A 12,168-nucleotide genomic window follows, 5' to 3' on the forward strand; every position below is an offset into this window, starting at 1 on the left:
TACCTCTAACTCCCTATCAACTTCTCAATCCTTTTGTGTCTTTTATTATGTTGATTATAATTTAAACTGGTTTAGGTATAGGTTTTAATTTTCTTTATTTTTAGGTAACTAAGTTTAAAATGATTTAGTGTTAGCATTAGGGTTTAATTTAGTTTGGAGATTGAATGTATTTTGATTTACTATTAGGTCTTACATTTAATTTGTTTCTTTTTTTAGTTTGAAAATTGATAATCTATTTAAAGATTAGGGTTGCAAGAAAAGTGGGGTTAACAATAGGCATGCTTGAATTGACAAAATACTAATCTCTCTCTCTCTCTCTCTCTCTCTCTCTCTCTCTCTCTCTCTCTCTCTCTCTCTCTCTCTAGTTTGACTCTTTTTCTAGTTTGATTTAATAACTTAGGATTAGATCTTAATGTTTAGCATTAGGTCTAAAGGTTACATATATTATTAGACGAATGATTAGGATTTGGGTTGGAAATAAAAAATTATCCACCATAGTATTATCCCACCATGCAATTGTTTCACCAACTAACTAGAAAGTAGCCCAAATGATCCTCAAAGCACCAAAGAAATTCTTGACCTAGAAGTATTGTTCCATAATGATTATTCAAGCTTTTGCATCTTCTCCATGGGTGGTGCCATTGATGAGGAGGAACAATCTTTTTTAGGTCCTTGTTCAATTCCTCAAATATCTTAATTCAAGTGTTTGTCATTTCAATAGCCATAAGCTCAGCCTCCTTAAGCTACTCCTCTTCCCTTTTATCTTTCTTCAATTTTCTTTATTGTTCATCTCTCTCATCATATTCTCAATTTCCCTACTGTTCAGAAGTATGGTTTTTGTTCCACCTACATATTAGGTCATTTTCAATATTTTCCATACGGGGCCCTTGTTGTTGTAAGAGAGTTCCATATTGATTCAAAAGAGCAAGAATCTAGTCCAACCTTTGATTTCCAAACTCTTCTTGTGTACCATTGTTGCTTCCAACCGTGTTATTGCTTTGGGTATTAATGGTGTCAATATTTCTCCTGCACCAATCAAACCACACAACTTTAGCAACAATTGTACCATGGGTTGTAGAGTTAAAAAACAACTGATACCACATGTAAAGATTGCATTTCTACAACATTGCTACATAAGCATATCACAAAAATTTTAAGAAGAGTCATTTAAGAAATCAAAGTCATTTGAACATATTAGTCGAAAAGAAAATATTTTTCCATTTAATTTAATCAAGAAAAAGAGTCATACAATTCAACCTCTTGTCAAATTATAAGTATTAACTAATAAAGTCCATTTGTCGACCAATCTTGACACACATGTTAATACATTAGAATTAAATATGTGATCAAATTTCAATAAGATGTCAACAAATCTATCAAAACAATTATATCAAATCCATTGTGTTGCAAATACATACATTTTATGCATGAGATGTTGATCTACATGTCAAACATCTTGAACAAATAAATAATTACAAGTTCTACAACATGTAAGAGATTTGAATGACCATTGAACTATGGTCCATTTGCAAGCTCATGTCTCCTAAGCCCTTGGATCTAAGTCCATATTCTATCTTGAGATGGGAGTGTGGCTTGGGCACTTTTACCGCCCCACCATGGAGCAATTAGCTCCCTTGAGATTCTTCATGACACAAAGAACTTCTCGAACCTACCAAAGGAAGCTAGCAAGTTATGACAGATGGATCGGATGAATCTGGTGCAGTGTGTGACTAATCTATGTGCACATATGCCTAATGTAGAAACTAAGGAGAAATATAACATATTAACCATGCATAACAACATATGCAATAAATCATAGCTTGACCAAGAATTTACACCAATTTGAAAGAACATAAAAGTGATAGGTAGTATGAAAAAGAAACATTTATCCTTTCAATTAAACTACCCTTCCCTGTATTCACATTTCAAGAGCCATCTCATATTAAATCTTAATTACACATGACTGTAGCCATCCTTCCTATAATCAAAGAATTAGATCATGAAGTCAGTAGACTTAGCTTCTAAACAAAATCAATAACTTGCACAAGTAGTTAATCCAAACACCGCAAGAGTTTTCAAGGTAATTCTCAAGCTAAAAAAGAAAGATATTTTGGACAATATTTCACTGTGTTTTGCTCACATTATTAAGTTCTCATAAGAAATTTTTTTATCATACACTAGCCTTCTTCAAGAGGCACTACCATTATACAACCCATTCAAACTATGGAGTAACAAAATTTACTAGTGTTTGTTGTGTACTTATGGTCATCCTTAAACATCACACACTGAAGGAAAAATTAAGCTTGGAAAACATAAGTCAACTTTAACTGTTTAACACTTTTAATCTAAGAAACAAACTTAGTGTGATGTTTAAACCATCCAATACACTAATGATCACCCGAATCACATTTATTATGATTCATTAATATAGGTTGAAACACTAGAACATCCGTATAATAGTATACAAAGATTTCATTTTCTTCCCAATAGTGGAATTAACACAATACTCTGTCAATGACGATTAAATAATCTTAGGCACAGCAGACAGCTTTACAAGTTTAGAATTTAATACAAACTCCAATGTCACAGTATAGTCTGCTCAAGATGTGTTTGGCATATGTATCCAGTGGCTGAAGTTAGCATTTCAGTTTAACAATTGATGTTCACATTAACCACCAACAATACCCAATTAATTTATAGCACTTGACAGCTATTAACAAGACAAGAGAACAAATAGAAATTGACTTCTCAAACTATTGAGCCATCAAATGAAGTTAGCCTATTAAATTCCAAGGGTAAAAATTGCTACGCTGAATGTTTTGTTCTCTAAGCTGTGAAGACAGAGAATGGAATATAAACATACACCTTTTAAAGATACCAGCGAGAGAAAACTTTACAAATTACTTTCAAAAACCCAGAATTCCAAATTCTATTAACCACATACTCATTCCATAGCAGATTTTGTTCAAGAAAAACTGAAGAGTAAAACTTATGTCTTAATCATCACCATATTACGACATCCTATGTTCCAATTGTAGCTTTAATCTTTGATTGATTGAGCTACTGGTTACTTTATTTTAGTTTTTTAAAAAACACTGTTCGATATGCCAAGTCCATTCTAACATTTGTGTGATCTCATTTACCAGACAACTAAGTTCAGTGTCTCTGGGTTTTAAAGTATAGATAGTTCAACACAGAAGATTAGAAAAATTTAGTTCAATAATGTTACAAAGTCTGCTAAAAACAAATGGATGTAAACCTTGTCAACCCAAAAAATAGAACTCTACTAAAGTGTGTATAGTGTGTGAATTAAATCATCTCAAGTCTCACCTTACAAAAGAGCTAATCTCTTCTACTTCAATCACACCCTCCCCTTTAATCCTGCACAAACTTAGAGACACTCACAACATAACCATGTCATCATTACAATTCAACCATGATATCATCCTGCATACGTAACCAATTATCATCATAATGATAGTATTAATTATTATCAATGTCATTTAGTTGAACATTAAGATAACTAACATCACAACATCGACCAAAAGTCTAGACAAGGAGATGAAAATGAATCCCCCACATAAGCCGAATCATCTAACAATATCGACAAACAAGTCTAACATAAGGCGACTAAAACATAAGGGACAGGCTAATCCTTATCCAAAATGCACCAAAACAAAACAAAGTCAAAAAAACTTAGTGATTTTTTTCCAAATTTTTTGTTGTTTTTTATAACAAAGTATGCAGATCAAGAAGATCAAATGCTGAAATTTTCAGAAAGATCCATTATATTTTCGATTTTTTGAAAATTGGTTAATTGTACAGTTTGGATGGAGGATATCCGCGTCCAAAACATAACATCTCGAAGTCAAACCATAAAGCGGTAGTCAAATGTCGATCCTGAAAGATAGGAAAGTTATAGTTTGAATGGTGATAGCATACCCATTTGTCCTTTAAACAGTAAAATGTGGTGTAGTTTAAATAATAACAATCTTTGAGAACAAATAGTGCTTATGTAACATTGCAAGCTCATTACTTGATATAATGCTCAAGAATTAAAATGATCATATCAGAAAACATAAAAATTGAATCAATTATTTAATGAATATGTCGAACGAATGTGCATGTTTTCTTCAGCTTTTTTTGTACACTCAAATTTCTTATTAGAAAGAGAAAATAATGAGAAAGCAGAAATGTGTAATACATACAAGGTCCTTACCAATGGAAAAATTGTGCAAAATCGTTTTCTTTACATTGAACTTCAACCAAGCAAAATTGTAATGTCTGTCTTGAAGAACAAAGCTGATGACTTAACTAAATCTCAAATGTTGCCACACTTTAAAGAACTTATAATTACTTATTTTTTCAGCGTGCAACAGTAAAGCATTTTGTCAAACAGTTCACATGCAATCAATTTGTGTTGGAAATTTGTTTTCTTAAACCTGCTTCACCAATACTGACTCATTTATTTTCAGAAATAATTTTTGGAAAAACTTACAATCTTTTCTGGTAGAAATCTCGCTGGAACCATTGCTTCAACCAAATCTCCCTGTCCAGGGAACACTAACAGTCGATCAGATCGCGTAGAGATTTCCAAAAATAAAACTCAACTCAAAATTGTGCACAAATTGTCATCATGCTATCAACAATGCCGACGGGAACTAAGCAGTTTTTACAGGAAATTTTTTCGAAACCCTAATCCAGCAGAATTTTTTTTTTAAAGACGCGAACCAAAACCAATCTCAATCTCCCTACAGGTACTGCATCGATTATGGTGAAAATACTGATGTCTTTCTCATGATGTCACTGGATCCTTAGGAGCCAAGGACGAAAACCCTCGTCTCCTTTCAGCGGCTGCTTCAATCTATTCACTTTGAACGAAAATGAGATCTACAAAAATACGTCGGGGTTTCAAAGCGTAAGACAATATGTAGCAGCCATTAGTGAATCAAATTAGTTGCGAGACTTCCATAAAAGGTTTCACATGTATTTTAAAAACACATCAATTTGGTCCCGGCGGGGCTCGAACCCGCGACCTTCGGCTACCCCAATTGCAGGCAATCATAAGACCAACGCTCTAACCAACTGAGCTACGGGACCTGACTTGGTAAAAAGATTTGTGACGTGATTAAGTCGGGTTCCGTAAAACTAAAATCTTTATACGGTAAAACCGCCAATTCAAAAGATTCACTCATGAACTGAAAATTAGGACACTTGTCAATGGACCCTTGGTCTATGGGTTAAGTTGAAAGGTTCTTAAAAAGTGCACCAAGGATCAAGTGAATTTGGCGGAATGGATACCCCTTAGTCCCTGGCTCTTAGCTAAAGAGGCTCAGTTGTAAGTCTCATACTCCCGTATTAGGTAGCTACATATATTTCATGAAGGACCTCCATAAATTTTTTTTAAAATAGGACAGTTTATGCTCGTATAGAAATTCCTTAAACACAATTGTAATGCTTCAAAGAATAAAGCAAAGAAAATATATATATTGACGAAGATATAATGTTTAAAAGAAAAAAGTAAAGACAATATGTTAATAAAATATTGATAATGCAATGTTTAGAAGATGAAAGCAAGAAGAATATTAAAAAAATTAAGCTTCTCCTTTTAAACCTTTTGTAGTTTCAGTTGAGTCAAATTGATCTAGAGACAATCCTTCTAAAGTTATTGGTTAAACATTATTGCATTTGATTAATCATTGTGTGTGTGTGTGTGTGTGTGAGACAAAGAGAGAGAGAGAACAATGAACTTACAATAATCAATATTGATTAACAAAGAGACATGTCTCTTCTACTCCTATATATATATATTTAGATTCACACTTCAAAAACACATAAATTCATGGCAGTGCTAGTACATGTGCATCGATCCTAAAAACTTAACATGGTATCAGAGCAAGGGTTTCATTCAATGCAATAGGTTCTCCCTCTAAAGGTGATAATGGCATATTTGATAGGAGACATACTTACAAACTATTTATACTATGTGTTGATATATTAGACAAGCAGTTGGATATGTGCATTGAGTATGTAGAACATGGACCTTCGGAGGATCCTAAAAATTCAGAGTACCCTAATATGTGGTTTAAACAAACTCTCCAATTAGAACTAAATGACACAAGAAAACAATGAGCTAAAAAGGATTTATCAAGAGGTGCTTGTGTTTATAAGGAGATGTTTGTGTATGTTGTTCATAGTCTAGTGATATGCAAAATTGCTAATAATTCATTGAAAGGTGTTGGATTTTTCTCTAATTAGTATCATGGTGTATAATATGTATAAGAAAGGAGTTGTATTCAACACAATAATAGTTCATGTATTTAATCAGAAAAATTTGTTGCAGACCAATAATAAGGATATCACTAGAAGAATACTAAACTTGACCAACATTAGTTCACAATTAATTCATTTAGCGCATTGGGAGTTGTCTATTTGCCAACCCATTAAACAAAAAAGATATTTAATTTGACCAAAGATAATATTCAAATATTTTTTATTATTGTGCATGGCTAAACAATAGTTCTAGTTTGATACAAATGAATCTCAAAGTGTTCAAACAAACTATCAGAAGGGGTGGAAGTTACTATGGATGTTAGTTCTTTATCGTTTAGTTAAAATATGTCAAGTGTTTAAGTACGGGCAGTTGAAAGTTTGGTTCAACTTCTTGATATTCTTAAACTATTTTGGTTCTCTATTTAAAATGATGAGATGGTTTAATGGACAGTGGGAAAGGTACATAAATAAATGTGTATAATTTTTGTATGTGAAAAGAGTTTATGAAATAAAAGGGTGAAGTGCAATGTGCATAGTACATGAGTTTTATGTTGTGAAGAATGGCAAGTGGACATTGAGTTATAAAAGACAAAAACCGATAATATGGAGGTTTCAAGATCAATTCATTGAAGTCTGAAGATAATATAAAGGAGAAAAATTCCATTTCTAATTGTCAATACAGAAGTATTGATATTAAAATAGAAATTAATTAAATTATTAAACTATTTTATTTCATTGATTTAGACTACAACAAAGAAGGAAACTACATTAAAGTCATAAGAAGAACACATCAACAATGACAAGGACAATCAATGATATTGATGTATAGATATGTATTGATTATCCTTAAGTATTTCGTTTATCTACTCACTCTTGTCTCTCTCTTATTTGTATTTCTATACATACTATAAGAGTCATTTGCCTTGATCTTTTCCAAGGATGTTCTTGCAAGAAAAGGAAGATTGATATTAGATTCAAAGGAAGTCTAAAACTTCATCAAAGGCAATGTTGGATGAGGAGATCAAAAGATTGATATTCAGAGGGAATCTAAAAATCTATGTGTGTGACTGCAAGATTATAATGGGCCTTTCCCTTGTGTATTTTAAGAGGAAGTGATGACTTCCAAATGATGATCACTTGTATCTATAGAAGTTATCAAAAGGTGACGATCTTATAATAACTTAGTCTTCTATTATGATGGATATGTGATGATGTCTAAGAAGATCATGATAGATTATATTTTGCAAAGTGGATTAAGTTCCTTAAACAAAACATTCATGTTCCTATGGTAATTATTATTAAGGATATGTGTGCACATACCTTATGAACATTTTCTATACCTAGTGAAAGTTATGTAACTTGATGTTTAGGAGGCCATACTTAAGAGTACCTAATGAATATCATGCAACTTGATGTTCAAGAGGCCATTACTTAGAATACTTGGTGAATATCTTGCAACTCGACATTCAAGAGCTCATTACTTAGATATTTGGAGAATTGATGTGACTTGATATTCTAAGGTCATTGTTCAGAGTTTTGTTCCTAGCTAGTACTAAGGCAAGGGGTGGGGGCAGAGGGGGGTTGAATCATTACTGACTCCAAACTTGGTTAATTTCTTAACCTCTTCAACCACATCAAACATTGACTACCTAATCACTAATACAACTATGAATACAATAAGAGAGAACCATATAAACTCACAAAAAAAAACATTCATCAATGAACACACATATTTATACTTGGAAACCATTGGTTAGAGGATGAAAACCACAGTAGGGATAATATACCCACTAGCCTTTTACTATAGATAAAAGGTTGTCCAGTTAAGAGCTGCAACTTGTTCCTTCTGGGAACACATCTTGATAAGAATGTTTGCAGCTTGTTAGGAGTACAAGCAGCCTATTAGGGTTACCTTGTTAAAGGATTTTAGCACTCCTAAGATTGCATGATCTTCTCTTGCTACTTGAGTGAACTTGTTGATATACTATGTATCTCTCTTCTACTCTTTAATCTGCATTCCCATGTCTTCAGTGCATGACTCTTCTTTTGGGTTTATGTTGCATTTCATTTGGATCATTAGTTCAATAGTTCAATATGCTATTCATTCTATTTTCTTTTCTTGAAATGGTTCGACACATTATTATGTGCTCCTTCCTTCTCTTCACACTAGCTATGTGCAACTACTCACACACTAGTTCTTGCTCTTACTAAATCTCTCTACCTTTGATCGATGAAGTCCCTTTTTGTTTATGGGTCTCAAAACCCTAGAAAATTATCCCACTCAAACTATTGGATATAAAATTTGAATTTTGTCACTGAGTGGTTCATGAGAGATCTGTGATACCTACATCATAAGATCTAACATTTGCTAGTCTTCTCCTTCTTTGACTTCAACTTCTCTATCCTTTTTTATTTTTGTCATTCTATCAAAATACTAACCCCATTTGAATTTTTTTTCATGTCCCCAACCTTTCATTTCCACATTTTCCATGGTCACATATGACTCTTCATGCTAACTCTAACAATCTTTATCTTGTGTCCATTTCTAGTGCACATCGATGTAGATTTCTACTAGTTCACAAGATGACATGTTGTCCTTGAACAATTTCCAATCAATGAAAACACTTTGGTGTGTGAGGAATTTGCAACACCAATTATCCCTCAAAATGAAAATGAGACCTATAGGGTCAATAATCTCCCCCTTTAGCATTAATGGAAAAACTTATGACTCCTCTTGACTTGATCACCTATGTGCTTCCACTGTTAAAACTTATTAGTAGAATCTTCATGGTAAATGAACTTGGCCAAATTCTCATCCATTTTCTTTGATAACAACCATGAGTTTGTTCTTCTTTCTATTATGTTCAGGTCTCCCTTTTGTATATCGGCATGATAGGTCATCTTCTCTTTAATATAAACTTTATCTCTTCCTATTATTAATGTTTATTATTCTCCCTTTTTTGTGTATTCTCCCCATTATTCTCCAATATTATCCCCATTTTTATCATCAATGAAAAAAGATTAAAGTATTTTAGGATACCTGGCCTTTGTTGTATCCAAGTGTGTTTTCCATGACTTGGGAAGATTCCTAAGTGCAATTATGAGACATGTAATCTCTGGTAGTTGAATCTTCATATTGTAAATGATATTCATGGGGATGCAAATAGAAATGTCTCTACTTCTTGTAAACATGCTTGAATGACTCTTATCATTGGGTATAGAAATCATTGGAGCTCAAAGGGTTTAGAGGTTCTCTTATGTTTCTCCACAATGATCTTGTTGATTAGATGTACCTTTTCTTGGATATTTCATGTATATGCAATTTTTGAGCTCTTGGTGATGTCAAAAGATGTTTGAGTGACCTATAGAGCATCATGAGTTCTATTCAAAGTGTCATCTAGATCTTTCATTTAGGTCTGTGAATCAAACATCTTCATTACAATAGATGAGATATTTTTTAGCAATTCTATTGCATTGTTCTTTTCTCTAGCAAGCTCCTTTAAATGACATTACATAAGTTGTTTAAGATTCTCATTTTGTTTCATCTTGCCTCTATCGATTGACTTCTTGATGCCTGAATTTTAGAGTTTATGCTCAAGTTTACCAATAAGATAAATATTTGCATCAGACTTGTTGTCTATAAGTATATTTTTGATCACTTCTTGTTCCTTTATCACTATTTTTTCTTGCTCTTGCTTTAGTTGAGATTCATTGATTACCTTGAGCTTTCATATTTGTTTGTGACAATGATCAAGTTCTTTACTTCTCATCTCTCTTACTTTTCTTTTAGTCTTATCCAATTCTCTTTGAATGGTCTCTAGATTTTCTACTTCTTGAGCATGTCTCTCAAGAAATGCTCCTTCATCTTTAAAGATTGAAGATGATGTAGATGAGGATGGAAATCTTCTCCTTTGCCTAATTTTCTCTCTTCCTCTAGCGGGTTCCTCTACTTCCAACTATAGTTTCCTCTTTGTTTTTTTGGTCTTGGTTAATGTTTAAGGTTATTCAATTTCTCTTATGGTTGTTCCAGACTTCTCTTGAGTAGCTTTCTTGATTAGTTGCTCAACTTCATGTTGCATGTTTTATTTCCCTCAATATTTCTATTCATCTTTAGTCGTGATCTTTTCTAGACTCTTCTTTCTTGTGTTGGTGTTTCCTCCTTGCATCACATTTGTTGCATCCTTGGTTATTTCTGTCATAACTTCTATGGGATTTTGATTAGCTGGTTGATCCATGGATCATGTTTTGGTTGAGTAGCTCCTTCATCCCTTTGTTTTTTCTATTGTGTTGTGCATTAATTTTCTATAATTACTACTTGAGGTGGGTTTGACTATTTGGAGTCCTCATCTTGTTGTATTATTCCTAGGGTGGCTTGCACATTGATCATCTCTGGTGATCTTTAACTCTTTGAAATCACTCTACTATGAGTTGTGGTGGTATCTCTAAGTCTTGTTGTTGATTAATATCAAACACTTAGTCATATACAAGGTAGAGTCAGATGGTCATCACTACGACCAAGCTACTCTATATAGGTCGAGTCATGTGAAAGACTTGTAAATAAATATGTATATATTGAGTTCTATATGATTCAAGCAAGTATTTGGTCATAAGTCAAGCCTAGTGATTGCCAAATAGAAAGAGTATATTGATATCAAGTTATATAGAAGGTGTTGATTATAGTTGAGACCGAGCTTCAATAGCAAGAACAGTAAATGCCAAGTATCAAAGATAGTAAGTGTTGAGAAACATAGAATTGACATTTAAGTCAAAAATGATACAAACTTTTAGGCAAACCATTTCAAGTTAACAAAAAAATGACATTTAATATTTGTAGAGGTTGTTATAGAGGATATTACACATTTATGATGTGGATCACAAGTCCCTATAAGCGGCAATCAACCAATCAGATGAAGAGGCAAAAGAGGGAAGCATCTACAAAACTCTTTAGAAGTCTATAAATAGACACATCTAAACCCTATTTCAAGAGAGAGCATGTATGTGTGAGTATCTGAGGAGAAAAGAAAGCAAGTTATGTGTGCAATCATAGAGTAGATCAAACTATGAAATTGTGAACATTGCATAGAAGGCAAAAGAGTTAAGTTATGTTATTGCAAAACAGAGATAGCAGCCTTATCAAGTGAAGGAAAGAACAAAAATATATCAAATTGAAGATCAAATCAAAATTAAATAGAGGAGATCTATAATCAGCAGTAGAGTGTAGACTGAAGGATCAGGTATTGAATCGTAATTGAGTCAGGGATAATCTCTCAATAGAGTGGTTTTAACAAACCTTTTTTAAATCTCTTAACCAAGTTCTTACTTTATTGTAAGTGTAAAGTCCTCTCACAAGGTAAGACCTAAGAGTCTTAATAGCCTTTAATGGAACAGACCCTCACAGGGTAGATCATTGGAAGTAATCAAAATTGTAACCCTAATAGGTTAACTTTATTACTACAGTAGTGAAGATTTGTGGGTGTCATCACCACCACAATTTTACGTTCACCTTGGAGGGTTTCTAGGTAACAAATTTTTTGTGTGATGTGCTTACATTTCATGCATGTGATTGATAGTTAGATCTACATGTTATAGGATTTGATTTTACAAGTTCTATTGTGCATGAATTAGATATGAGATGGAAAATATGGTGAATAAACTAAATTTATTTTAAGGGATAAATTTTTTATAGATCTTAATTCATCCCCCTTGCCCCCTCTTAGTATCTTGTTTTATAATTAAGACTTTCAATAACTAGTATCAGAGCATTGGTTCTCTTGAGAAAGTCTAACAACTTTTGAGTTCAAATCTTGGAGATGGAGGCTTACAAATTGGGAAAGGTTATTGGCAATCAGGTTATTGACATCCAACTCATACTATAGGAACTTGAGGTAGAAAGAT

General features: G+C 33.0%; 1 long non-coding RNA gene and 1 other non-coding gene across 3 annotated transcripts; both read right to left on the bottom strand.

The window, feature by feature from the left end:
• Nucleotides 1-471: 471 nt before the first annotated feature.
• LOC149562846 (uncharacterized) lies at nucleotides 472-5,089 on the bottom strand. 2 transcript variants are annotated; one of them, XR_016363525.1, is made up of 2 exons: nucleotides 4,499-5,089; nucleotides 472-1,026 (listed from the first exon to the last, which is right to left on the bottom strand). It is a non-coding gene; the product is annotated as an uncharacterized LOC149562846 (long non-coding RNA). The 2 variants fall into 2 exon arrangements; XR_016363526.1 differs by lacking the exon at nucleotides 472-1,026 and adding an exon at nucleotides 1,352-1,669.
• Nucleotides 5,009-5,100, bottom strand: TRNAI-UAU (transfer RNA isoleucine (anticodon UAU)). The gene is given in 2 exon segments: nucleotides 5,009-5,044; nucleotides 5,063-5,100. It is a non-coding gene; the product is annotated as a tRNA-Ile (tRNA).
• Between the last annotated feature and the right edge of the window lie 7,068 nt (nucleotides 5,101-12,168).

This window comes from Cupressus sempervirens, chromosome 4 (assembly GCF_028749045.1).
Source record: "Cupressus sempervirens isolate cs-2001-9-10 chromosome 4, ASM2874904v1, whole genome shotgun sequence".
Classification (NCBI taxonomy): domain Eukaryota; kingdom Viridiplantae; phylum Streptophyta; class Pinopsida; order Cupressales; family Cupressaceae; genus Cupressus; species Cupressus sempervirens.